The following is a 3,164-nucleotide window of genomic DNA, read 5'->3' as shown; positions in this document are numbered from 1 at the left end:
TGTAATTTATGGCTTTCCTTTTATGCCTGTAAAAAACTCCTTTTTAGTTACGCTTCCTGGCCAACTTGTTGACAACCTCACCCTATTCCTTTATACCTTAGCACTGTAAGGAGCTCACCTGATTTCAAATGCAAAATTGAAGAAGAGAGACGAAAGAGAGAGGATACAGACCCTTGGTTTATAAGTCCTTTACAATTTGCAATTAATTTGCCTTAGCCATAATATTAGATAGTAAGAGATATTTATGCTTTGGTAACAGTTGTAATCATTTATTACTTGCAAGCATCCACTGGGCTGTGTGTGTAAAGTAGTACCCGTTGGTAAATTAGTCAATAAGAAGAAATGAAGAGAAAAGCTTCTGAGCCACCGAAATAGATGTTGCAAAGTTGGCAATTCAAAGTTCATACACTTTGCTCATACCTGGGCCTTCAGAATCTCATTCTGTGTCTATTTACTCATTTCAAATACTGATTTGGTCATATGGATCTCCTTCCCAGAAGTGAGTAAATTAGAAAGGGGAGTGGTGCTAGAAGTGGGCATATTAACCATAGCCAAAGTGTTCTCTGAGAGCCTGACAAAAAAGGAGGAAACGGAGAAGTGGATGCAAGAACTCAGTAAGAAGACAGGGACTTCCCTGGTGGTCCAGTGGTTAAGACTCCATGATCCCAATGCAGGGGGCCGGGGTTCCGATCCCTGATCAGGGAACTCGATCCCGCATGCCGCAAATAAAAAGATCCCACGTGCCACAACTAAGACCCGGCACAGCCAAATAAATTTTTTAAAAACTCAATAAAAAGACAGACTCACAGATGCAGAAAACAAAAAAACAAATCGGTCTTACCAGAAGGGGGAGGGGGTTGGAGGTAGGGAAGATAGGTGAAGGGGATTAAGAGGTACAAACCTCCATTTACTAATATATACTGTGTTCATACATTTGTTCAACTTATCCTTAAAATAGCCCCGTGAGGTACATATTATTTTCTCAAGTTTATAGTTGAGGAAACTGAAGCACACAGAGGTTAGATAACTTGTCCAAGATTACACTGCTTGTCCAAGATTACACTGCCAGTAAGTAAAAGAACCAATATTGAACCCAGGTAGCCTGGTTCTATAGCCATGCATTTAGCCACCGCACTATATTCCACAGGACTCACTATTAGATTGTCTTGGATGAAATACACTTTTTATTGCATTGTTGAGCTTTAAAAAAAGAAGAAAATTTTCCATGAACATGCATGCAAATTCTTATGTTACCACATAGGTTGAAAATTGTCATATAAATGTTCTAAAGAATCAAAAGTAAACTCAGGAATTGTTTTTAAAATGAGCACGCAATTGGAGGCTATCAAAAGTGACCAGAAGGGGGAGTTCCCTGGTGGACCAGTGGTAAAGAATCTGCCTTCCAATGCAGGAGATACAGGTTCAATCCCTGGTATGGAAACTAGGATCCCACATGCTGCAGGGCAGCTAGGCCCGCGCGCCACAACTACTGAGCTCATGCGCCTCAACTAGAGAGCACGCATGCCGCAAACTACAGAGCCCACCTGCCCTGAAGCCTGCACGCCACAAGTAAAGAAGAGAAAAACCGCACGCCACAACTAGAGAGAAGCCCAGGCGCCACAATGAAAGATCCCAAGTGCCTCAACAAAGATCCCGAGTGACATAATGAAGACTCGATGCAGCCAAAAATAAATATAAATAAATAATAAATAAATCTTAAAAAAAAAAATAGTGACCAGAGGGGACTTCCCAGGCAGTCCAGTGGTTAAGACTCAGCACTTCCACTGAAGGTTCTTGGTTGGGGAACTAAGATCCCACATGCCACATGGTGCGGAAAAAAAAAAAAAAAGGGACCAGGTATTTTGAAAAAGAACCCCAACAACAAAAATTTGGATTAAAAATATAATTGTTAAAATTATATGACTAAAATTGAATTAGTGTTTGTGTAGTGGCAAAACTGTCTTCAAGCATTAGGACAAAATTAAGACATTTTCAGATAATAAAAGCTGATAGAACAAAGTTGCAAGACTCACACTTCTTGGTTTCAAAACTTACTACAAAGCTGCAGTAATCAAGACAGAGTGGTACTGTCATAAGAATAGATATACCAAGCAATAGAATAGGATTGAGAGTCCAGAAATATACCCTCACTTTTACAGCCAATTGATTTTCAATGAGTACCAAGCCCAGTCAACGAGAAAGGAGAATCTTCACCAAATGATGCTGGGTCAACTGGATATCCACATACAAATGAAGTTGCATCTCTACCTATATACATATACATAAATCTACTCAAAATGAATCAAAGACCTAAATGCAAATGCTAAAATATAAAACTCTTAGAAGAGAATCTAGGTATAAGTTCATGACCTTGGATTAGGTAACAGTTTCTTAAATATGACACCAAAAACATAAGCAACCAAAAACAAATAAATTGGACGTTAGCAAAATTAAAATATTCTGTGCTTCAAAGGACACTATCAATAAAGTGAAAATACAACCAACAGAATGGGGAAAAATATATCTGCAAATCAAGTATTGATAAGGACCTAGTATTCAGAATATATAAAGAACTCTTACAACTCAACAGTAAAAAGACAACCCAGTTTTAAAAGGAGGTGCTATAGACTGAATGTCTGTGTCCTCCCAAAATTCATATGTTGAAACCTAATCCCCAGTGTGATGATATTAGGAGCTGGAGCATTTGGGAAGTGATTAGGTCATAAGGGTAGAGCCCTCATTAATGGGATTAGTGCCTTTATAAAATAGGCCCCAGAGAGCACTCTTGCCCTTTTGAACCAGGAAGTGGACCCTCACCAGACACCAAATATATCAGCACCTTCATCTTGGACTTCCCAACCCTTCAGAACTACAAGAAATACATTTCTATTCTTTATAAGCCACTCAGTCTTTGATAGTATTGTTGTAGCAGCTCAAATAGATAAGACAATGAGCAAAGAATTTGAATAGACATTTCTCCAGAGAAGATATACAAATGAGTATGTAAGTATATAAAATAAATAATAAGTAAAAAGAAATAAGTATGTAAAAAATGCTCAACAGGGCTTCCCTGGTGGCACAGTGGTTGAGAGTCCGCCTGCCGATGCAGGGGACACGGGTTCGTGCCCCGGTCCGGGAAGATCCCACATGCCGCAGAGCGGCTG

Source organism: Orcinus orca, chromosome 2 (genome assembly GCF_937001465.1).
Source record: "Orcinus orca chromosome 2, mOrcOrc1.1, whole genome shotgun sequence".
NCBI classification, from domain to species: Eukaryota; Metazoa; Chordata; class Mammalia; order Artiodactyla; family Delphinidae; genus Orcinus; species Orcinus orca.
This window is presented reverse-complemented; position numbering follows the sequence as displayed.